Source organism: Dromaius novaehollandiae, chromosome 1, assembly GCF_036370855.1.
Source record: "Dromaius novaehollandiae isolate bDroNov1 chromosome 1, bDroNov1.hap1, whole genome shotgun sequence".
NCBI classification, from domain to species: domain Eukaryota; kingdom Metazoa; phylum Chordata; class Aves; order Casuariiformes; family Dromaiidae; genus Dromaius; species Dromaius novaehollandiae.
This window is the reverse complement of record NC_088098.1, coordinates 41,790,420-41,817,005: the sequence shown is the minus strand read 5'-3', so window position 1 is coordinate 41,817,005 and position 26,586 is coordinate 41,790,420.

Genomic DNA, 26,586 nt, shown 5'->3' with positions numbered 1-26,586 from the left:
AAACAAGACTTTTGTTTAACCTTAGGAAGTATGAAGACACAAGAAGAGCTAATTTAGGTCACATCCTGCATTTAATTTGTGCTCATACTAGACAATTTATGAAGGTACAAAATGTTAAAAGATACTGTTTTACCTTAGGCAGTCTGTATATCCACAAACTGAAATATGCTTGATTTATAACCACATAGAATTTCTTTTAACTGGATAATAATATCACTAGTATTGATACTTTAATGACTGAAATTTGAATGACATGGAAATCTTACATTTTTTGAGATAAAAGGCACAATGCAGATTTTTAGCAGTAATATGTTTGTTAGGGCCATTCTACACAGTGCTAAAATATAATACCCACAAGGCTAACCTTCTTGTAATCTTATTTGTTTTAATTTGTTCTTGATTGACATCGACTACATGAAGTGCTCTTATTTATGACCTAGAGATCACAGCATAATGGATAGTCCATGTTTGCCCTTTCAGTGACAGAACTTTTCCCCCTATTCTAGAACTAAGTTAAAGTAAATTAAATTAAATACACACTGATACATTTAAATATAGGTACAGTATCTCAGCAAACAGAGTAAAGATGAAGAAGCTATGTTTAATCATTTGAATTCATTCTCCTTCATTGTAAGTTTCCAGGAAGATCTCTGCAAGAATTACTTCTTACCCTAAGACCTGAAATTTCAGCCTCAGAGCTGAAAAGATCTGAAATCTTTTTCAATAACTGAGATTCTGCTTCATCACTACTTAATATTTTGAATTCAAAATATGTTTCTTTTCTAAAAGTTATGTTCTTATTAAAGTATGCTATGATGTAAATTAATTAAACCCCGTGGACTGTTATGCAATTCAGTATATTGGAGGGGATTAGTCTCATTTGACTTTGCAATTCTTAACTTTAGGCACCCCGCCTAAGTTAATTGGTTAGGCTCTCTGTATGTCCCATGAAGAAAATAAGTCGTTCCAGAGACTGAGTCCTTCTGGTGTAACACCGGTGTCTAGGACAGGACAGAGTTTGCTTTCTGATGATGCCTCTCTCTTTCTCTGTTGACTGTGGTGGGATCTGGATGACTGGTGTAAAGCAGATGCCTTGGTTTTGACTGGTAAAATGAAGTGTGATGAATCTCATTCTGTAACACCACAGAGTCCTCCTGGCTAATGAAGTTCTCATCGCTGTAGTATTTTCAGCTCCTGGAAATTCAGATGCTGCAAGTCACATTTCCATCCTATATCCTGGCCTGGCAGCAGCCACGCTCTTGGCTCTGCCGTTCCTCTGTGCCTGTCTCTGCAGGATAGGAAGCTCACTGCCTGGAAGAGGCAGCTTGCTGCGTTTGGGGCGGAATAATGGACAATTCAGCTTCTCAGCAGATATTAGGGATCCCTTATGGGAGAACTGGAATTGTGGAAGGGCTGAGAGAGAACGTAAAGGAAAAAGCCTCAAGGGAAGTGATGAAAAAGGATAGCTGTAGCAGAAGAAACAAAACCTAGGACTTAACATTGTGTATGGGTAGAAACAAGGTGATTTATGAAGAACCACAGAGGAAGAGGCTTTTGGATCTAATCTAGATTTTATTTTTTGTAAGGGACTTGAGTGGCCTTTGCACAGCCTAGATAGCAAATAGTTAAACTGATTCTCTTGAATAACCTAGAGACTGACATTTGTTGCCATAAATTATTCACTGAATACCTACAAATAACAAATTCATTCATTGTAATGGGCTTTCAGACACAAAATACGGTGAAATTTTCAATATATTATTCAAACCACTAGAATTCAGATATGTTTTTATGTATCTCAGCCATAAACACACTTGAGGTGTTGTTAGATGGCAAGTGTGATAAACTGGGCATTTCCTTTGCATCAAACACTATTGATTGCTGAGCTCAGAGAGCCATTGTCTGCTGAAAATGTGGAGTATTTGAGCTTTTGCCAGTTTCTTGTTGCTGAGCAACAGCATTTGTCCCTTCCAGTTTCTTGTGGGTATGTTGCTTGTACATATGGATTAAATATAACAGAATGTAGAATGACAACTATCTTAACTATTTGATGACCATATAAAATATTGCCCCTCTTAAAGAAGTAAGATCTGGCAAGCAGTATTTTTTCTAGATATTCCTATATATCTTGGACTATGTAAAGGACATGATGCTGGTAAACGTGTAACATTTTTAGTGAGAGTCACACATTCTGTCTTCTGCAACTGGATTATTTTAAAATACTGAATTTCCAGACAAAAAGACCTTTTACTGTACCTTACGCAGTGTGAATATTTTTTTCATTCCATTATGACTAAGCATGCAAAAAAATTAATATTCATTAACAGTGAACATTTCCAAACTCTGGACTGTCAGAAGCATTTTTCTGCCATAGAAGAATGAAGGCATTTTTCTGAGATCCACAGCTAGTTAAAAGTGGGATTCACATGACAATTCTAAAGATTATTTTGACCTTTTCATCAGTCACTTTAAAATGTCAGAACTTTTCAGCTGACTCCACACAGCACCATCACCTTTATTAAGCACATTTTCTACCTGCTATTTTAAGCTTTAATAAATATAAATAGCTGTGTATTAATTAAAACAAAAAAAATGATTTCCGCAAAATTTCCAAGTGCAGATTGGAACCCAAAGGCAAATTCAAGATTGTTTATGTTCAAGTATGAAGTGGTTAGTGAACCCGCTTTCCAGTCCTTGCAGAGTCTATGAGGTCTATAGTGCTTAATTAGAGCATTTTTGTGACTCATTGATGAAAGTCAACGGCAAACATATTAAGTGTCCTGAGACAAAATCGTGCTGGATTGAGTTACTCAAATCTGAGAGTGTTTTGGTTCTATTTCATCTTTTTTATTCTATCAGTTCTAACTGGAATCCTCTTGGTGTCAACAGTGTAACTTTTGTGCATCATCTGAAAAAATATTTAGTAGTAAGAGGGTATGCGAAGACTTTTCTGAGATGTATTTGATTTGATAAATAAAGAAAAACACTGGCTGAAACTTAAATTCTGAAGAGCTGTTAAAGATGTCATGAAAGATGTCAGTTAAGTTGGCCCAGGAATTGCTGGCCAGGGTTGTCTCTCTACATTCAGTGCTGTCTCCATCAAAATCTAACTGGAGGCTGCTGCCTCCTTCAAGAATAGTGTTATGTGTATATGAAATCTAACATTATATGAAGATCCAGTAGGAGGACTCTCACACTGCTAAAGGAAGAGAAGAAATCTAGTCAGCTGTCGAGGTTTTTGTATGAAAATGCTTTTTCAGGATTAGGACAAGAGTTTGTAAATGATAGACGAAAACTGCAATAAACGTTGCTTTTTTCTTTTAATTTCACAAAAACTGCAGCCTTCTGTTCCACACTTTCATAAAGGGTAAATGAAAATGCAAGGAAAGAATTTCTCATATGTAGCTCATGCTATAAGGTAATGTCTATACAAAAGAGCACAGAATCTTATCATAAATAAATTAACGATGTATATCTGACTACCTCAGCACCTCTCTGGACACCAGTATATCTTTTTGGGAAGTATCATTGCACCCCACACCTTTCAGTCAATTCAGACTTTCACCACTACTTGTAAAACATCCTTCCCCCTTTTTCTAGCCCAATGCCAAGAGCCAGCAAGATTTAGGTGTACACTTTTTACCATTTTTTCTGAGGCAAAGAGAGCACACCTGGAGGACAGCAGACTGGAAGCACCTCCCTGTGTGTGGAAAGCCATTTTACATTACTCTGGGCAATATGGTTGTTCTGTTTGAATCCCTGCTGCTTGAAGTCCTAAGTTTTGAGGAAACTGCATTTGTTAGTAAGAGGTATGAGAATAGTTACGTTAAAATGTTTTTAGAGTCTTTAAATATCCTTAAAATAAGTACTGTGGTTTTCCTTCTTTTTTTTTTCTTTTTTTTCCCTCAAACATATGTGGCATGCTGTATAATAAGTGTAGGTATAGTACAAGACTTTTGTAAACATCTGTGTTGGATTACGTACACAATACTGCATCCAGGGTCTCCCAGAACGGATGTAAGAAGTTTAGGAGTCAATGACACATTGTCTTGTGGAATAACTTGGTATAACTTTTGTATTCGCTCACCATTTTGGCTTTTCATTGAATTTCTTTTTGTGAAGTGTATTATGTTCTTAACCATACTAATATAGTTATGCATATGTACTTGGATTTGTATATACATGTGTGTATATATGTGAGAGCAAATGATTCAGTCATGCTCTGCATAACAAGGCTGGACCATAAGCTTTAAATTAAGCAATGTTGCTCTAGTTAATCTGTCATAGCCATCCCCTGTTAATATAAATTATGAATACATCTGATTCAATAGCAGTTATTCTACATTCTAATAACTACAGGAAAGCAAAACTGGGTGGAACACATTAGAGAGCTAAGCTTTGGAGTTCATAGGTTGAAACTCCCAGTAACAGTAAGTTTGAAGTGATACTTTCACATTTTTCTTAGACAAACATAACAAATCATGTAGAGTGAAAGAGTATGGACCTAAAGCTGGTCCTAAATTAGTGTTATAACAAAAGATTTCTGAAGGGCAAGGACATGGGTGCTGAACTAATAACAACCCTTCATATGCTGATGTATTGGTTTTATCCTGTGATGTGTGCATCACATGCATACTGAGTTGCTTTCTTAACAAGCACTTTAAAATTAATTTATCAGCAAGAGAAAGGTCTGGAGAAGCACAGATAGTAACAGGTATACAAATATAATACAAATAATACAATACAATTGTATAAAGATAAATCAGAGTATTATAGATGAAATAATCTCAAATCTTCATTAAATCCTAGCAGCAGCAGCAATCTTTACTGCAGCAACACTATTGCTATAGCAGAAAGCTGATAGATCTGTTCAACAATCTGATATGAGACTACGAGCAGCCTTGTTAAAGACAGTTTCTGTGAAAAGGCTGCTGGAGCTTTGCCTTAGTTGCAGATTTATCCAAGTGTGGATTTACCTACTGAGTTAGATTTAGCTTTCACATAGGAAAGTTAGGATTTACCTAAAAAGTTAATGGAATGCACATATTCCCTCCAGCCCCTTGTAGTCATTATTTTGGATCATGCTGCAGATACTTCTTGGTCATCTGATACAGAAGCTCCTCTAAAGCCTCGGAAAATCTGCATTAAATGTGGCATTCATTTACTCACCACAACATCATCAAGTGTGCAAGGAGAACTGGAATTCCACTTACCTGACACATCTTGTACTTGGGAGCCAAATAGTCATTTTTGTTTGCTTCAGCTGCTCCCAAAACTTGTGCTAAGACAAATAGATTATGCAAAGTTCAAAGCTGTATGTTCAGAAATGGATGCAATTATCGTTGTTACAAAACTAATATTTCTATGGCTTTGCAAAGTCAAGAGTTGTGTGACACTGAATGGAAATAGTCATGGGTGGTGAATGAATGCCTAATTTTTTGGTGCAGAGTAGGCAACACTGTTTCAAAAACTTACCCTTTTTTGATCAACTTGCATTTGTGATCAATGTTATTGAAGGAACTGACTAGAAGGAAGCCTCTGCGTTGTACTTCAATTTTGGAGATGATATTGTCATAAAATTCCCTTTGCAAACAGAGTAAACTCCATCTGAGAACATCCTGAAGCTGCTCAGCGCCCCTCCCTTAATAGGGAGGCTATTTGGGAACTGCGCTTTGCTGAGAAACCTTCTAATTCTAACTGAAATTTATCCTTGGCCGACTTATATCTATTTGTTTCTATGCCAACATTGCCCTTTAGATTAAAGAGCTCTTTTCCCTCTCTCGTGTTTATCCCCAAAGAATTTATAGAGAGCAACTGTATTCCCTCTCAGCTTTTGTTTTGCTAGGCTAAACAAGGCAAGCGCTGTTGACAGATGGTTGGCCACAACCCAGCCAGGCGAAGCTGACACACCAGCTTCGGGAAGCCAGGAGCGATCACTCTTTGGAGGCTACCTCCAGACTCTAATGTATCCTGTCACAGATTTGAGAGCAAATAAGCATTCTCTTGGGCCATAGCTCTCTCACTACTTCCCATTCTCCGATTACCCACGGTCCATGGAACAATTATTTATTCCTTAATAATTGTCCGTCAGAAGCTCAAACAGTTTTATAGGCCTAGGAAGTGGGATGGTTGCCTGTGTTGACCTAACTGGTTGACTTTTGATTTAACCAATTTGTACGTCAAAATAAGTAAAGACAGGAGTCTGAAGAGAGGGCAGTAAAAAGCCATCATGGATCTGGGGTTCCTATTTCAGAATTTGAGGCACGGTAGAGTCCCTGCTCTCAATGTGTTATTGCCACCAGTACCCAAAGTCATCTTTCCTATGTGTGGCAGTCACACTGGTGGCTGCTGTCTGTACATACATGCAGGTGACATCTCCCTCATCCTGAAAAAGGGCTCTTTAAATGCTTAGGCAAAGCCAAAAGCATATGAAAATCACTGGTAAATCCTGGATTCTTTTTCTCCTCATTTTTTAAAAATGAACTGGCAACAACTTAGAATCCATATCTCCTTTCAAATCGCAGATATTGTGGCCAAAATTCACGCTCAGGTATGTAAGTGCTGCCAAATTAGGAAGGGAATTGTTTGTTTCAGATTTAAAAAGTTACTCTCCTTCCCCATCTTAAAGATGTTTTGCAGCCATAAAGTGGCTTCCTACCAACAGTGCTGGCTGCTTGTCAGCACTGGTGAGGTAATCCCTACATTTAGTGTTCAATCTCAGGAACTGGCTAATCTCCAAACTGTAAAAATGCATAGTTTGGGCTGTCAAAATAGCCTTTGAAATCTTCTTCCTGTAAATCTTACATGGGGAAAATCTGGATTGTGCCACTTACAGACGTTTCTACGACTAAAAACGCTGGACGAGATTTGCCCCATGTACAAGTTCTACTATTACTTAGAGAAGTCAGGCTCAAAGGGATTATTTACATGGATCAATGCCACATTTAGCTGTCTGTTTTCCTCCCTTCCTCCCTCCGTTCATTCCCTCCTTTCCTTCCCTCCTTCCTACCCACTTTTTTTTACCCAGTCTTCCCTATTTTATCACACATAGAGTCTGATTCATCAAAGCGCCTTCGCACAGGTTTCATTTGACAGGTCTTATTAATCATGGGATGATTTCTGTGAGGCTGCTCAAATGTTTATATGTTTGAATGAATCATGGTCATAATTTTCAGTGTGAAAATAAGTCCAGTTCCCCATTTTCTGGATGTGTTATGATACAGATCATCTGATTACTTTATGCTAATATTTTCCGTGTTCAATTTGTTGAACTGTTCTTTCTCAATATAACTTTTCCTTACGTCCTAAATCTTCCTATTTCTCCATTTTTCTGTTAAATCTGTATTTGAAGGAATTTGAGCAATTTGAGAATTGACAAAATATATGCCTTTTGACACCACTGACACTTAGCTTATATATTATGTCATCTTTTGTCTTTCAGATGAGTGATCATGATTAAATCCTTCAGCATGAACTGAAGCTTTGCTGGCTGAGGACGGACTTTTGGCTTTTGGACACTATTGTAATATGCATAATATATTTATTAATTACAATGCCATGAACAGGGAACTCTGCTACACAGAAAGGGAACCTTGATCTTGCATAGGGATATTGCATATTTGCTAACTGGGTTCTTCCACCTGTAGGAAGTTCCCGTTCAATAAGTATATCTGCGAGAATTGGACCCAAATGTATTTTGTATTCAATATATTTGTAAACATTCTTAATACTTTGAATGAAGATGCTGCTGTTTTCATGAACACAATTTGTATTCACTGGTATTCAAACAGCAGGTTTTAGTTCTGGATTCAGTACGTGCATGTTTGGCGAAGACTTGCAAGTGTAATTTTAAAATAAAAATCAGTTTTATTGTAAGAGTGACTGAGCGAGAAAGACCTGGAAAATGTCTAACTAGTTCACTTTGAAAGCTGAAATTCTGTAAAGTGTAACATGTCATTTTCACATGTAGATGACAATCACAAAAGCATCCTTGTTGAAAAGGATATTTTAATGGCTTCAAATCTTCAGAGCGTGTGTGAGTGTAGGGGTAGAACTGCATAAAAGCCTGGTGTATGCAAGGCGGCTTCTACCAGTGGAGGGGGAAGGGAAGAGAAGGGAGAGAAAAGGCAGGAGAGGAGAAGAGACAGATGAAAAATCCCAGCCAAACAACTTTCCATCAGCATCTTCAGAGCAGTGATAATGAACAGCCAGAGCTGACTGCCACAGGAAAACGGGACTTGACAGATGCACAAAAAATTCATCAGATGTAAGAGCTGTGCTAACCTGCCTGTGTATTGGCATGGATAGCAAGCATTCAGCACGTTTCCTAATGAAGATATATTCACAATACCACCATGCACTTACTATTCCTTCTTTAATGTTTCTCTGTGCCTGACTGGGTTTCCATATGTTATCCTTTGCCTTACTGCCATATGGTGCAATGAAATATAATAGCTTCTACGTAAAGCTGTATGCAGAGCATTCCTTAATCAGCTGAAGGATCACTTTGCGGTCTTCTCCGGGTGAATAGCCCTGTCAGCTTCTGGATGATCATCTAATCTGACTTTTATTCTATATTTAGATTCTATAGCCTGTATACTTATATAATTCTATATATTTTTATTCTATATATTCTATTCTATATTATGTTATATTATACATAATTCTCAAAGACATAGTTTTGCCTGCTTTTTTCATTCTTGTTGACTGTTTCTGATGATGGTTATTAGGTCACAGTTATTAGGACCTACTCCTTTTGATCTTGGTCCTTCACAACTTGCATTATGAAGTCACTAGGTTGACAGCACGCTATACTCTTTTAGAGTTTTAGTATGCTCCAGTGCTGCCATTTCAGAATTTTAGTATGAGATTCTTGATTATTACAATTTTAACATAAACTTGTTATTCAAGAAGAGAATGAGATTCCAGGTAAATGAAATGCCTGATCAAATGGAACCATTCATCTGTTTCATTTTACAAATTTTCTGTACTCTAAAACTTGTTCAGGCCAGCTCTGTACACTTTCACTGCATAATTTATCCTGCTTTTAAATTCTACCTACCCCAGGTGGGACAGTGAGTCTCGATGCCACTGGTGGACATGATGTCTGGGGAGGAACCTGCCTTAAAGGCAAGGGCAGTTCCTGGTCATTCCCGAAGAAATAATGTCTGCTGGAGGCAGAAGCCCTTCCAGGTGCTTCCTGAAGAGGTGATGCAGCTCTGTTTAGCTGTCCAAGTGAGTTGATTTTCTTTTTTCTTTCTTTTTTTTTTTTTTGGTACGCAAGGCGACGAGGTCCTGTTCTGTTGCTCTAAGAATGTGGCCAGGGACAAGACTGAATCATTGACAGAAAGACCTCGCTTTGACATTGCTTATGTGTTGATAGTTCAAAGCCAATACTTAAACACAGAAATCTGCTTCTTCTATCACAGCATGGGAAAGAGAATGTGGAGTAAAGAGGCACAAGTCCGGGATGTTCCTATGCAATAGTTAGTCTGAAGTTTGATGTAGCGCTGAAACAGATTACTGCTCTTAGTGGAAGTAGTAAAGGTAAGCCAGCATGATTTTGGACTTCCTTTTTCTTACTCTGCCTGGCTGCATTTTGGTTTGGCTATAACCATGACATATGGTGTAGAAAAATACCATCCGTTTCTCATTCAAATGATTCTGGAAAGGAAAGGAACTGTTTTGTTCCTTCAGAAATGAACATAAAGGATTTTTTCTACTGTTCTCTTGCTTAAATTTATTATAGATATCAATGAATTTTTCACAACTGATTTTTCTATTCTATATTGCCAGATTTTGCCTGTGTCTCCCACTGCAAATTGGTTTGCATTACCGACATCAATATTTGGTCTGTATTTAGACTTGAGCTTGTCTCTTTGTTCCAAGTATAAATACTCTTCTTAGACTAGGATTAAATGTTTAGTTTGATTGATTCACTAGCTTTTTACTGCTTTTTTCCAGATTTAGCAGGTAGTATATATGAGCTATTTGTGTTGCAAATATTATGCCTTGCTGTGGTTCTAAGGCTTTCTTGAAGATTTTGTAATGCTTTCTGAAAGCCACAGTGCTCTAGGTTTACCTCATTCTCTCTGGAAGTTTCTCCCTACCTAAATCACAGAAACTCAGGACATGATACTCGACAGGACTTCAACCTAACTAGAAAGTTCTTTCAGCACTACTTGCATTCATCCTTTTAGTTACTTTCTTAACCATGTTTGTGACTTTTACATTACACTATATCATATATCATATCCTATCATTTAAACAGTAATGTGAAATTTTCTCCATGCTTTCATTCAGACAGAAGAGATTTACTGCATTTATTTTGCTTAAAACATAGTTATCACGAAGAAAGATCACAGATTAATTTGGCTCAGGCTCTGCTACATGTTGTTCTATTTTTCTCCAATATGTTTTTTTCTTGCTTTCATGATTTATTCTAATATCTTTCGTACAGCTGAAATCAGACGACAGGGTATTGAGTCAATGGCTGTCATTTCATTTTTATTCCCTGTCTTAAACATTTTCTGTTTTCCAGTTAATCTCCAGGCTCTGCAGATCTCATAGGCCATATTTTTCAGAATTCCGTGGTGTAAATTATCACTGAGATCATTCAGTTTTTGATCTTCGTTCATTGAATCAGTCCTCTCCATCAAGGATATTTCATTAGCTGCTGTCATCTGGACATTATGATCTGAAGTGTTACGGGGAACACAACTGTTTTGCTAATTAGCAGACTAAACTTTGGTCTTTAACATAGCTGGTCTTGGACTTTTAATCATTCCTTAAACATCTGTTGTTGTGCCAAGGACAAATAAGACTGAGCTTGATGTCTTAAAGATAATATAAGCCCAAATATAAAATATATTTATGAAATAAATAGCTATTTTTGGATCTAATGCTCCAAGTGTTAGCACTTATTTTTCATTACTCCCCACTTTCTAAGGGATTAAGGTGTTAAAAATAATGCAAAATATGTCTCTACATGAGAATATTGTAGCTCAAGAATTTTGTCATCCTTTAATATCCTAGAGAAAGTGGATGGGCTGGAAAAGAATGCATATGGACTTTCATTAGTGTATTAATTCACATAGTAGGTATTGCAATAAAAACAAGTAGCCTTCCCATTTCATAAGCAACTAGATTTAACCATTTTGTTAATTGTGCAGGTGATTAAAAGTTCCAAATTCTGAAATGTTTTTTGGAGATTGCTAACCCACACTAGTGATTATTTTCCTGTCAGCAGTGAATTCTAAGTATTTGGAGCAGGTGTTTCTTTGAAGCAGGAAAACAATTATAAACAAATCTGTCTTCTAATAGCATGCACACTGAAATCAGGAGTCTCTTTATTCCCTCCAGCGTGTATGCACCAAAAAAGTATGCACCACTCCTGAGGACACTAGAATTACACAAGTGGTGCATAGGAGAGAAGAACTGAGTCGTGAAGATTAATCCTATTAGACATGCAAGGAACACAGTGTCAGCTAGGCTTCATGCAAAAATGAAAGGGTGGCCTTTTACAAATGTAACTGTGCTCAGGGCTGCTCAACATGCAAAAACAAGATGAGGAGGCAAATTAGTTTAATTACATGGATTAAAAAAAAAGAAAAGCTGGTTGCCATATTTTTCAAGGTGCTGACAATTGCAAGATACCAAACACTTCCTGCCTAGCTTTTAATACCTTCAACTTCTTATGTTGCATTTAGCAGGACTAGAACTGTTAAGAAGTCTGCTCTAGGGTTGTTCCTGCTCAATTCTGTGTTTGCAAATAATAGAGAATTTACATTCAGTATTGTCTCCATTTCTATTTACATTAGTCTATTTCTATTTACATTAGTCAGGGTACTATATAAAATGCCAGTTTCCTATTTGTAAAGTCACATTTTCAAACATTTATTGTGAGTATAACAGTGATTGGGAAGATGCCGGACGTATTTCCCAGAAGCAGACAAATTCATCCCCAGCAAGAGAGGAAAAATGTGAATACACTTTTGCAGCATATTCTTTACTAGATATTGCTAGGTGATAGGCATTTTCTCTGCAGGGAAAGCCACAGAAATATGTGTGTGCACTTGAACAGTGCTTTATGAGGGGCAAGAAGTGTTCCTTCTGAGCAATAGATACAATCCAAGCTGTATAATCTTTGTGGGGAACTGGTTCTCACAGATAAATACATAACTACTGAGAAATAAAAGGTGGCACTGATGGCTTAACTAGAATATATCACTGCAGAAATCAAAAATCAACATATTCTTAGGAGACCAAGCACTGGTTACATTGCTGCTAAGTGAACATTTGCAGAAAGCAGTTGGCTGTTCTAATGGCTGCATCTGACACCTGGTTTAAAACCTTTTATGCTTTGTGAATTAGCTAGATCTTACTATGCACAAGTTGGCTCTTAAAAATTATACTGATGACTTTGAGAGGAAAAGCTGATGAGCTACTTGAAGCATACAGCTCTGATAATATTAGGTAAATAAACATAACTTGGGATCTCGCGGTACAAGCAATAAAACCTCTTAGAGAAAGAAGTAAAAAAAGAATAAAAAAAGAGTTAGGTTATTTTAACTAGGTTTTCAATTTTTGTATATGCTTCTGGGATGCAACATGGCCCAGAACTACCAATTAATTTTGAAAACAATGTTCTTGGTGAAATTTCACAAAGCAAATATTTTCTATTTTCTATTGATGAGTACAGGTCTCAGCTGGTGCCTTGCACTTTAACATCTGATTTATTCTCAGGAACCTGATTTTGGTAGTTCCCACTCTAATCCACCTGTGATCAGTGCAGCAAGTTTCACCTCTCTGAGGACAACTTAGAGCCCTTTTTTCCTATTAATGCAACATGCTAACTGAAAACCGTGACCATTACACTAGAGCGTATTTCTGCAGATTTGCAGTTCTAAAAACACCTGTTTTGGAGACGGACTTTCACAACAGAAAAACAGCAGCATCCACTTGTTATTTCCATTCTGCTTGGATGTATTGAATTCCCTGATTTAGTATATTTTAGAGTTCTGTTTACTTTATACTGGAGGAGCAATTCCGCTGCTCAGACACTTAATGCCATTAATTAGCAATAATGCATATAGCCATGACCATTAGAGACAGATAAATGGCTCTTACCATTTTAATTTTCTGAAAAGAGACACAAAAGAAAGACAGACCTATTTATTTTACAGCGGAAAGAGAAAACATTCGTCTTTGGCCATACATAGCCTTTGTATCTTTGCTAACAATACCAAATAGCATAGTTAAAAATATGCTGTCAAAACTAAATGTGCACAGTGAGAATTTTTAGACTAAAAAATGCAATAGAAGACTTTTGTCTATTGTGTTTTAGTTCATCAGCCACAAAAAATTTTCTCTGGATATGCAGCAAGCTCAGTTTTTCTTAGGTAGCTGGTTTTATAATGCTCCAATTAAAATAAAAGAAGGAAAATCTTGATCTTTTTTTCAGGCGAATCTCCCATAGCTAGTCAGAATATAGTGTGTGCACTCATTATTAAAATACAATTACTCAGGCTCTAACTACGAACTTTTAGTACAGTATTTTTAAATTCTATAATACATTACCTGTCACAGGAAAACTCAGTACCAATTTAAATAGGGATTTTGCTTAAAATAACTGATTCTGGATGGAATATGTTTTCTATGTGTTCTAGGTGTTATTTTAACTCTTGCTAGTTAACATAAGATAGATATATCTCTACTGTTTTTTGAATTTATGTGTCAATCTCTATTTGGGGCAAAATTTGGCTTGTTTCTCACTGCTTGAGAGTGGGACATCCTCAGGGGAGGAAGACAGAAAGTGAAAAAGGAGGAAGAGGACATGAAAGATGGGGAGGAGCTGGGAAACACACAATCCTACACACACATCTGCGCAGTCTGAACGGACCACGTGGAATTATGAGTGAGCTGTTGCTCTTTGGGATTTCTTCTACCTTTGAGGCACTCTCATGTTATCGATGTTTGACACATAGGTTTGCATACTCAAGCAGGCACCAAAACCATGTCCCAAGAGCAGGTACGGTTTGTTGGAAAACTGAATTTATGCAGAGTAGATGTCATCCAACATCTCCTAGATCCAAGAACTGGATAAATTTGGATCATACTCCACAGGTGTGCACAGAAAAATACAGTAAGGAAAATGGTACACTTAGTATCCCTTGATTTCTTCCTGAAAAAAGTTGCACAAATAAAGGCTGCTTTTCAAACCAAAATTCTTCACAAGGTCCAGACTAGTATTTTACACATCCTTAATACGAATAATCCAAGTTTTTTAGGTATCGTCTTAAATAAGTCTTTGCAGAGGAATGATTTTACACTAAATCGAAACAAAACTGCTCTGAGAATGCAACTTAAGTTGCACCTGTCAGGCTGTTAGTGCATTAAGCTGTTGGAAAAATACAGTTAAATCAGCGCCCTTCTTTAATAACCAGCCCTTTGGAACAGTTTTAGGACTCTGCTCATAACATAATAACGTAAAGGGAGAAAATCCCATGTTTTTAGGGTCCTTTGTTGTTTCAGAATGGACAGCTACCATCTGAATTTGAGCTAGTTAACATTTCGCCATGAACTGGAGCAGGGAGGAGAGTGGGGTGCGATGCACAGCTAGCAGATAGCGCCGGGATGCCCAGCCAGACATAGGAAAGTCAAGAGAAGCTGGTGGGAGCAGCCAGCAGGACAGGAGTGACCCGAGACACCAACCCTGGCCATGAGAGGAGCGAGGTAGGATGTGGCTGGGAAAGCAAGGCACCAGCCTCCAGCCTCTACCAGGCCTTGCTACCCGGCAAGATTTAACAACTGTAACTACAGAGCGGGGCAGAAATCAGCTGGCAGCTGCTCTCCCAGAGGAAAAAGTGTATAAAGTGTTATGGCTATCTTTCAGGAATTGTAACTCTGCTTTTCTACCATGTTAAGAGTGTTCTTCACGCCATAAAAAGGTGAATATACTTCTGTTATTCTGCGCAGTGAAGATCTTTATGAGTGTTAGGCAGTGTCACTAAATAGCAATTTTTTTAATAGGATTTTGCTGGGATGTTTTAAGTGTTCACACTGAAGCTTTGCCAGCAAACGATGGTTCAGGCTTTATGGTTCCCTGGTGCTTTACGTGCCTGCTCATGCTACTTTATGCTGTAGAGCGTTACTTACGGGGCTGCCTAAATATAGATCACGTTTACTTTCCATAAAACACCGTGGACTCTATTCTGCTTCCATGGAGGTCAGTGAGAGTTCTGCCATGAAGTTGCATGTGAACAGCAATGAGTCTGATGGAAAAAGAAAGGGGGAAGGCTCAGAAAATTAGTAAGCAGGCGTGCTGTTTCCTTAAACATTTTTCAGTTGCAGTTTTTTGCCTGCTTGATTTGGCTTGTTTGCTGTCCAGTGCTATCACCCAGAATATCCAACGAATTTTTAGGGAGGACAGAGCTCTGCCATCTACGGGACTCCATCTGAGATCACAGTTGCTCGGAGGGAGCAGAAGTGGATTGAAGAACAGCATTTTTCCGCTTCAGAATCACGTATTGTTGGCTGGCTCACGGATCTGAAAGGGCAAAATAGCAATATGACAGGCACAGTACTAGGCTATTGAGGAAACCCGTCCAGGTATTAGGATACTTTCGCCAGAAGTATCAAGACCGGATGTTCATGAAAGCTTGTTTAGCCGGCAGTAGCTCTGAGGACAAATCTTTCAGATATTTACAGAGCAGCAGCACAATTTATACAGATAAACATAGTTCACATAGAGAAACTAAATTTGAATATACAGATGGATGGGAACCAGAACATCCAGTTTTTAAGAAAAAGGAAACATTCTGTGGAAATTTCCTGTGAAACGAACAAACAAACGAAAACCCAGCAAACCCATACACAAACCTTTATTTGTGATTTTGAACTTCAAGAATTTTCAGAAAAGTTATTTTCATTTCAAAAGTTCATTTAGAAATAAAAAAACATTCAGTGCACAAAAGCATGACATATTACACTACTGAAATTTTGCATTTTGTTTTTTAAACTAGATACTATTTTTCCATCTGTGTTTTTCTAAATATTTCTCTTTTGTGCAAGTAACATGGCAACTAAAATTTTCATAGAAAAATAGATGATCAGCTGAAGTTAAGTATTTTGTAAACCAATCAAACTTGATGCAAGGATGGACTTGTGGTATTTGATATGTTGGGTTACAGAAGAAGTCAGAATAAGAAACTCATACACTGATGTTCTCAGGCCTAAATCTCGTCTTATGTACATTAAGCTGCTATTTTCAGTGTAATTACACTGTAGCAGATTAGGCAAAAATCCGCCTATTAAGTATGCTAGACAATAACTCTGAGCACATTTTATTGATAGAACAGATTAATTAACGCTAAAAAGTTATTTAGTTATGTTTACTTTGGAAGTGCTCTTTGTACCATTAAAACAGATGAAAACTACACATTATTTTTAGCCATTTTATTTGTCTTTGCTTGTTTATGAATAGCTAAAAAAATATGTAGTGTTAATGCTATCTTAGTGAGCAGTATATTTCACAGGGATAACTCAATTTTGTAAACACTAGGAGCTTGTGACTCTGTTATAAATCAACAGTAGTTTACAGTGTACAGTAGCTGTTCCTGTCAACTGCCAAAAATTGCTATAACCTATCAAAGTCAATGGAAATATGCTGATACACTAGCTGACTGGAGATAGCAGGATCAGAAATTTCAGCTTCGGTATAATTTTGAAAGAATCAGAGCTGCTTGCTTCAAATAGCTACTAAAATATAGTACAATGTAAATCTTAGATTGGCATGAGATGAAACAGTTTGAAGAAAAAAATAGGGATGTGGGGATATAATTAGAATTCTCTGAAAAATACTGAGGCAGACAGTGAAAAATACAATAAGAGAACCAAAATAAAATGAATACGCAAAAATAAATTCTGTGTTAATATAGTATCTACCAAAGGGAGAACATAAGAAGTAGAGAATATCTAAGCTAAGATCTGGGTGTCTCCTTCCTTTCACATGATGGCTGGCTAATTTGTTCTGATATCTGTCTTAGCCATGTGCATTGTTCCTCCTTATATACTGGTTTCCAAGAAAATGACCTAGTAATGTTCATCTAAAATTTTCCTAATTGTGGAAGCCCTAACTAATGAAATACTTGCAAGGGGTAATTTTGTCTTAATGTCTTCTTCAATCCTCATGTATTTTTCCTTGCAGGCCTTACTGGAACATGAAAATCAATCCACCTTTTCAACAGCTTTCCAATTTTATGTAGCATTACATTTATGTTTGATAGATATTCAATATTAATCTCTTTAAAATAATTCCTATTGTGGCTGCATATTTATAAAAAGAAGGAAACTTTGCCTTTTGTTTCTGGTATATAATAAATTCTGTTAATGAAACTCCAATCTTGCTTTTGTGCTAGCAGGAGAAGGTCCAGTTTAAGTAACAGAGAGATTGCATTTATTCCAGTTGAGTTAATGAAGCTGATGCGTTAGTTAGCGGAAAATTACTGCTAATTACTGTGTCACCCACTGAATAAAAAAAAAAAAAAAAAGGACATTACGTACAATGAAAACCTGTTCAAAAATAGAACAGTGTGAAATGCAATTTGCAGTTCCAATAAATCAGGTAACATTGAACCATGAGCAACAAACATCCAGGCCCTTATTCTCTAGTTGCATATATTTTGACAGATCAAGAGTCTACATCAAGTCCACTACTTCTATAGATAGAAACAGAAAATACTATTTGATTCAATACCATTTTAGTTCTCAATATTGTAAGAATTCTTATTTAGATGGATTCCTGAGTCAGTGCTGAACACCACAGAGTGGCTGCCTGGGTTTCATCTCCATGTAGTTCCCTGCCACTTTACGCAGCTACAACTGCACTAGCTTCAGTAGACTTTGGAAAGGAGAGAGGACTACATATAATTTCAGCCATCTAAAAGCTAGGTTTCTTGCCTAAGCTGCCTACCTCGATTCTTTCTATAGCAATAAAGAGAGAAATGCATCATCATGTAGTAATCAGCTGATGTATTTTAATGAACATATCTTAGGAGATGGTGGATCTTAAGAATATAGCTTGCTGCTTTTTTTTTTTTTTTTTTTTTTTAAACTATTAAGTGCTGTTACCTCTAGAGATGTCATATATAACCACAGTAAACTCCACCAATGTGAGAGACATGTCTCCTGCTGGGCAGGAAGACACAGCATTCCCTATCACTAGAGAAGGAACAAGGCCACTGAAGTTTGTTTAGTTATAAGCAGAGAAGAGAAAGGTAATACCGGGCAACTGATAAATTAGATCTCAGACTTTGCTAAGTAGAAGTAACCTATGGAAAAACCTGTCTCTATGAAGCAAGATGCTCTCTACAGGTGAGGCAAACACAGTGAAGCAGTTTAGAGCTCTCGGGTGAGCACGTGAAGGTGAGACGCTAAGATTTAGGTCTTGTTCCAGGCAAAGCACAAGGGAGAAGAAACACCACCACAGATGTGAAAGATTTTCAGGATAGTGGCAGACTACCCTGTCTGAAATGCTAACAAAACTTATGTAGATATTCAACTGCTACCCATACTTACAGTTTTTTTCTAATTTTAGTTGCTTCTGTGCTCTAACAGAACTGCAAGGATGTGGCAAAATACAGGACTGAAGGAGTGTATCAAACTACAAGCTGCAGTGATTATCAATTATACTGACAGAGAAGAGGAAATAGAAGGAAAGGAAGTCTGCATTAATTGAATAGTACAAAGACACATTGCTGGCTCCAGCTAATGGATTTATTTAGGAAACTTTGAGTTCTACTCCCAAAAGTAACTTCTCATAATTAATTTATTATCTTGTACTGCTTCTGCAACCCATTAAGAAAGAATCTTGTGAAGTGGAAACCTGCATTGTTGGCTTTTGAATGGTGCCTGCAATGTTATTCTAACCACAAAGGAATTTGTCTGGAAATTATGAGAGATAGGAGCAAGGATAAATATAAAGCAATGTTGTACAAGCAATTTTAATACAAAAACAGAAAGGTAGAATAATGCAATTGAAAGAGTCTTCTGTCTTTTTCTACTCAAACAGATTTCAGGGGATAATAATGTGTATTTTTTATGTGACTGTGTGTTCTAAGGTAGACAGGTGAAGGAGTTTGTGCATATATTATATACTGACATATATAAATAATGTACTGCAGGTCATATGTTAAATCAAATAGTGAAGCGGAAGGGAAGCACATTCATTCAAATACCAGCACAAAGTACTTTCTAGGGTTATAAAAATTTATTCATAAAAATAATCTTTTCACTCTGTGTGCTGTGCTATATTCTGCAGATTCTGATAAGACAGAATCTCTTTGGTCAGTGGAATCCACAGAAATGTTTCTTTAATTTTTTCAGAGCCCAGAAGTCAGTATTTCAAGAATTGTATCTGGAACTATATGACATTTTAAATTAATATATAGGCAAATATGCAGATTAAGAGTCCTGAAAGCAGTCCAAACTCCTAAGCCTCATAAATTCAGACGATATTTGAAGCACAGACTTGTGGAAGATTGTGACGATGATTTTAAGATGACTGTAGAATAGAACTGCATAAAGTGAAACACAATCCACACTAGTTGGACTAGTTAGCAACAATTAGTGTATCACTATGGACAGAAGTAGCTTCCAAACTAGTATCAGTGTGGAATTAACACAGAAAGTATATGGATGCTGAAGAATTTATTAATTTTCTTTAGTAAGGAAATTAAGGAACCAGAAGTTGCCAAATGAAAGAGGGAATTGCATGCCTGCTCCAGAAAAATTCATTTTTGACATCACAAATGGACTACCACATAGAACCACATTTTCTGATTAAACTTTCCCATCTAAACAAAGGAGCCAGAACAACTTTTTGACCAAGAGTACAATGCCATTTAGGTGTAGTTAAAATACTTATATCACCTATCCAGGAGCATTTTTTTTTTAACATAAACTTATACTCCTCCCCAGAAGATATGTTCTATCTATCCTATGGCTGTAATAATGACAGGCTCCTTCCTATCAGCTGTGTTGGGATGAGTGGAAGGCTTCTGCGGTCCTCCAAGCATGGGAGATGCGTGCCTACCGCCAAGAAATGGATGCATAGCAGGAACCTGTGGAGCAATGTGAGCATTAGAGGGTTACACTGTTGATGCCCAAAAGCCTTGCCGTAATTTTGAAAATGACAAATTAATAGTACAAGTCTACCATCTGCCAGCTTCTGGGAAACAAAGACTGACCCCATAATATCAGGTCACAACTTCAACTTAGCCATCAAAATCAAGCTTTGCCAAGAAATGTGAGAAAAGAATCCCTGATCTAAAACCTTCTGAAAACAACGGAAGATATCTGACTTTGTAGTTTAGACATGAAGACTAAAATCTTCAAAGATTCTTAGGTGAGGAGCTTCAGTGTCATTTGCTTCCATTACCACATCAAGACAGACTTTTCAAAGGTATTTAATAGCCCACAAACATGAATAGATGCCCAGTGGCATTTTGAAAAGTTGTGCCTCTAGCTGTCTAAATGCCTTTAAGAGTTGGCTCTCAGCTGTCCACATTAGCGTTTAAGAAAGGTCTGTGCTACACTTCCGCACGCAATTTTTCAGTGACAGTGCTGCTTTAAATAGTTCTCACTCCTCCCCCTGCCTTCCAAAAGTTCATTCCCAAAGCCAAAATATAACCAAGAAAAATAAGAATTGTTCTTTTTATAAGTTGTTTCAGTCACTTTAGTCAGCTGGTTTCCATATGAAGGGGAGCCTGAGCTGGTTGAGAGCCCAGCCCCACAAATGGTTGTGCTGGGGTCTCTGAGGGACCAACATCCTGAAGAAATCTTGGAAGGCAGGAAAGGGCAGGAATGCCTTGAAACTCTTGCAGAATAAGGACTTTTGTCCTTGGGCCTTATTTACTGCAGTGCTTTCCAAAAAAGTTTCTCAAAGCTCACCAGTTGTTGCCCCAAAAGCTCTCTCTTCGTCTTGGAGTACAGGAGTGTTTCTACATATAGGTGGGAGAGGATCCATGAGGCAGCGAAGATGCTTTGAGAAGGATTTCATCCGGAAGAGAGGCAGTTTTGCTCTTTCAATCCATCCTTTTGTTTAATAAACTACCTATCGTGATTTCTTCTTCAGTGCCATGCTGAATTGCAGCATTGTTGACTGCATTTTCTAATATCCACTGAAGTATATTCAGTTTTTTTGAAGAGATACACGTAAAAGCACATAATGCAAAGCATTTTTTCAGTAAATCATTGTGTCATTCAGTAAATCATTCGGTATATTTACTACAATTTTCGTTTAAGCCTTAAAAGATGTGTATTTTTACAAAACTAGAACTGAATGAGACTTAAGAAAAGCATTGCCAAACCTAACGTGTATGCAATAATTTATCATTACAGAAAGATAATCAATGCTCGTTTAACCTATTATCACTGCAGCTAAGTAGGCAATTCAACAAAAGTTGTTTTCTTGCCATTTGAGAGTAGAAATTTTGATTAAAGCAATAGATTTTGGATATAAGAAAGAAAGTAATTTTAGTCCATGAAAATCTTATTCCTTCTTGTAATCTTTTCTGCATACATTCCCAGGAAATTATGGTGAGGTCTGCATTGGTTTTGTATTTAAAATTCCCAGGCTGACTAGCCATTGCTATGATCCTTCTGCCTGGTCACAACGGCCAGTTTGTGCAGGGATATAACTGGTGCGGCTGTAGGCCTAGAGACATCAGCCTTAAGAGAGAGAAGAATAACCTCCAGCCTGAGGGAATTCTCAGGATACAATTTCAGACAAAACACACTCTGAAAAGAAAATTAAAATAAAAATATCAGGGCATGTGAGGGATCTGCTTTGTCCTTAGAAATACAATTAAGAGGAGAGGAAAACATTTTTTTCTACGGCAGCTGGTGCCACATTTCTGAGGGTATGTGTAGTAACAGCGATATGTCATATTCTGATTGCTATTACTACTGTTTTTGTGCAGGGAAACTGGTGAGTGCTCAGAATGAAACAGATAAGGGGGTCCTTTATATATGGATTTAAGAGTGTAAGGTGACCCTTGCACAAGGTCATTGCACTGGTTTGTTTTTGTTTTAAATCAATGCAATCCCCTGCACAGACACTTTTAGGAAGTTACACTGCCTAATTCTAAGCACGTAGTTTTGTCTGCTAAGCTGGATAGTCAAAATAAAGCAATGTGAATCTTCCCTAAAGCCTTTTGATATAGGTTGTATTGATTTTAAAAAACTTCACACAAGGATTAGCTCTATGATTTTTAAAGCGATTTTAATTATACAGATGCAATTTTGTGTGTAAACTTTTGTAAATATTGACCCCGTTACAGATTCACACTAGCAAATTAAGTAGGACCCTAGCACCGGCTTGGATGCTACCCTGCTGTCACCCACACAGTTTAGCTGCTGATATGCTGTCCAGCCTGGCTCTAGTGCAAGCCAGCTGCCAAGAAAATATATGCAATATCTGCATTGCCGGGGCAGGGTTTCTGGGCATAACTCAGGCTTCTGGGCAGTAGAGAGGAAGCCAACCACAGGTTTTTGTGTTTCCTCTCACCTTTCCCTCTCCTCCTTTCAGACCAAGGCACTAATCTCGAATAATTCCTAAAGTTTTGCCTGCGTCTGAAAGCAGTGACCTTGTACGAATTAAGTGCTGGAACTTTATATTTTCTCAGGGATGCTTTTGCATATTTAATAATATAGTTGCATTGATAGAGCCTTTGTGTATTATTATAATGGATCAGATAAGGTGATAAACTATGACAAGATAGTTATTTTAATATAAGCAAAATGGCAGCTGTGGTGAAAGCAATGAGGACTCTGTATTTCTTTACATATATCATTACAGTTAAAGCAATATAATGTGTTTTATATATCCCACTGAAAAAAGATGTGGAGGCAGAGCAGCAAGGAGTAGAAGAGCTGTGGCATGATGTAAACACAGTCGTTGGTAGCTAAGATCTGCTTGTTCGTGCTACCTCCTTCCCACATCTTGGACAGTAAATACTGATCTACCCGAACGCATGTTTGTAACTGGAACTCCTACTTTCTTTTATTCTATTTACTTTTCGGCACCAGGCACAGTGATCCTGTCCTCAGACTGGAAATATTTGTTCTTCACATTCCAGCAGGAGCTCACAGAATAAATTGTCAGTAAATGTTCTGCTTCATTAGTAGCTTTACAGCACAACCAGTATTACTATCCTGCCAATAAAATGCATATGCAATTTCACTGGACTTAGATAAACCTAAAGGCTTACCATTAGGTATTTCGTAAGTTGAATGTGTATTTTACTGTATAAGTTTTGTGAAGCTTAATACTTGTTGAAAAGTAAGAGATTTGTGAAAGAAAATGGGTTTGTTCTATGTGGAAATTTTCTTAGAAAACAGAACTATAGTCATAAAATACTTAAATATCCATATTTTATAGAACCCAAAAAATGTTCCTATGAAAATATTAAGTATGTTTTCCTGTTCATTTCATGTATTAGAATTCCAGGAATTATTCATTTAAGGAACAAGGACATTTTCTGAGGAAAACCATATGAGCAGAAGCAGGACCTGAAATCCCTTACAAGGCTGTAAAGGACCGGCATGGATGGTAGAGAGAATAGTGTGACAAAAAGAAAATGTTAATGCTCTGGTCTGAGTTGTAAGAGTTAATTGTTTTGAAAGACAACATTTCTGTCCCATGACAGACATCAGTGGGTCCCGTGGCTAACATGCTGTATCGCTTAGGGTGGCTTCCCGACAGCTGCACTCTAAGTATTTGTGTGCAACTTCATTCATATGTGCACCATACACATATGCATACATACATGCCCTATATGTGGGTATGTGTGCAAGCCTGGCATGCCCTCTAATTCAGGAAAGAGTGATGATCTATGTCTTATGCAGGATTTCATGCTCAGGAACACAGTAAGAGATACACAATTTGCAATTCCTTGTACTAACAATAGTAAATTTGGCCTCCATACATGCTGAATTAAAGCATTGTTTTAAACCTTTTATTAATACAAAGTTTCTTTTCACATCAATAGTACATATATTAGTATATACTGCAGAAATAAATGTGTGATATATCTTTCAATGTACCTCATATATGTGTCTTCATCGATGAACTATGTCCCTGTTGGCACCCATACTTACAATCAACTGGTTAATAGACTGGTTGTGTTGTTTTAAACAACATCTAAAAATAGAAATAACAAATATATAACTCCATAAATGTGTTATTTGGACATACCTTACAATGAGAAATTAACTGGTTTAGGTCTTGATGCATAATATAACAAAATATGACATAATTCTCTGTGACCAACAAGATTATTCTAGGGATGAAAAGAGACATTTAATGAATGATCTTAAATACATCTTATTTTACCTCAGCATCTCCTAAACCATGAATAAAATAATCTAATTCAAAATAAGCACTTAAACATTTCTGCACTGAACTGAGCACATGTGATTGAAGATAGACAAGTGGATGGATTTTACATAGCAGACTACAATTTTATTAAATTAACGTAATAGACATTTTTCATTTGAGTACAGTAAGACCATAAAACGGGACCACTTTGTAAGAGGACCATAAAATCTGTCTCTGGGGACCAGTTATCTTCAACATACCAATAGGATTCCCCTCAACCTGTAAGTCTTTTTCATGGGGCAAGGTTGAGGTACTAAAAAGGTAATTTTATCCATCAGGTCCTTAGGATTTCCACTTCCCACAGGACTATGAAACTCTGCACTTCCTTTATTTCCTAGCACCTCTACTACGGACCTACCCAGGGCCTCTCTGGCAATTTTGAGAAAAGTAAAAAAAAAAACCTACTATGCTTCTGCAAATTTTGGCACTAACCAAAAAAATATTGTTCCTGACCCCTCAAGTATTTTACTATTTCTACTTCATGCAGGATTCCTTTTTCAGAATTGTATTTCCTTGCTTTTACTGGACATGTTTAATACAAAATAATTAATGTCATCTCTTACATTGTATAACACTTAACATACGTATATACATATTCGATGTGTAATATTGAACTTGTGTGTACCTGTATAGATAAAAAGGAAGAACTACGTTGTTTTAGAAGTTAAATAGAACAGTATTAATGAGATTATGCCAGCAATAAGGCTCCATATTACTCTGTCAACTCTGTCATTACTGTTGGGTTAATATAAAGAAAAAATGGCTGGAACTGGTTAATTATAATAAGGTTTTATCTGTTCATAGACTTCTAGATAGCTGCAGTACCCTTCCAGATAATATTCCCCTGACATATTAATAAGGTCCTGACTATTTCATCAGTGTTAATTAAAGCTGAATCCTTACCTGAAATTTTCAATGAATATTGAACTTCCATGTAAATTACTTTGGATATTTAAAGAAAGAGCTTTTATAGTTTTCATCAGTATTCATTTCAGCTGTGTTGGAACAGTCCCTTCAGCTGTTCCTGCAGGCGTGGTAAGGCAATTCCATCATGCATAGGACTCAAACAGCATTAAAATGAAATAACAGCTTTCTCAGAAGCTGGTAGTTATGGTTTTCATTTTTGTCACAGTTTCTGGGATTTTTTTAATCATATAGAATTAAAATAAATGGCCATCATTGCTGTCATTTTTATTGTAACATCAGAAAAGTTTGTCAGGAGGAAGATGTCATTTCTTTAGTGTCGTGTTATGAGTTAGGGTAAAAGTTTTATTTTATGTGTAGACAGATATAACCCAATAAGAATTCTTGGCATCCGTTAGTTGTAATCTAACGAGTGCTAACAAGGCTCAGAGAAAAGATGATGGCTTGTCTTGAAAGATGAATATGAGGTAAACCCACATGTGCATAAGCACACACATATCTATCCACATCACTGAAAATGTTTGTTATATAGTTTAAAGCCCAGTGGGGAGAGGAATTATGTTAGAATTATTCACTAAAGGTTACTAATGCCATCAATAAGTTAGAAATTTCTATATTTTTAGAATTTACTCTTACTCTGCAAGAAGGTAAATGTTCTGCTGTTGAACATTAGATCAGCTGGTCCACCCTGTCGCCACAGGACTGTTTGCATTATGGACTGTTCCACTTTAACCCCATGTGCCCATAAGCAGTTAGGTTCTTGAATTCTCATTAGCTAAAGGTATGGAAGAAGGCCTACTAAATACACTCCCCACTGAATCTTCTTCATTACTGTGATGAAGTTTTCATGTTGTATGACAATGTGCAGCATACAGCAAAATGCAAAAATTTCAAGAATGTGCTTGCTATAGAAGCGAATGCCTCAAAACCACCACCTATGCACCTCCTTCAAATCAACATAACGTGAAATTTAATTGTGTTCAATACAAATAATATAAACATAATTTTACAGATATGACAAGTTTTCTTAAATATATCATAGGATGGTCATGTTTCATCAAGTCCAAAATGATTCCAGATAATCTTTCTGTAGATTAAGAAATAGAGTAATCTTTGGAGTGAAACCGAAAAACATGTTCAAAGGGCAATACACCTTGCCTATCTTAGGACAGGATTAATTGTCCATCAAAAGTGCCTATTCTATTGTTTGTAGCAGCCTAAAA